The following is a 265-nucleotide window of genomic DNA, read 5'->3' as shown; positions in this document are numbered from 1 at the left end:
TAAGCCATCGGTTTTTTGTTCGCGACAGCACCAGCCCTGCCGCCCAGGAAATGGAGCCGGTGAATAAACAACCCCGTGACAGCCGGGATAACCCCGCTCCCAGTCAAGGTGCTGCATCCAGCTGGGTGGGTCGGGGCTCCCTGCGGAGGGGTTTTCCCCACAGCTGCGTGTTTTCCCACAGAGCAGCACCAGGTAGGGCTCATCCCGGTGCCCCATGTCACCTGGCACAGGTGACCTTGCCACCGGCGCCGTGTTTGCCCTGTGT

The sequence above is a fragment of the Cariama cristata genome, unplaced genomic scaffold, assembly GCF_000690535.1.
Source record: "Cariama cristata isolate BGI_N322 unplaced genomic scaffold, ASM69053v1 scaffold41885, whole genome shotgun sequence".
NCBI lineage: Eukaryota > Metazoa > Chordata > Aves > Cariamiformes > Cariamidae > Cariama > Cariama cristata.
The sequence above is the reverse complement of the archived record's forward strand: the minus strand, read 5'-3'. Positions refer to the sequence as shown.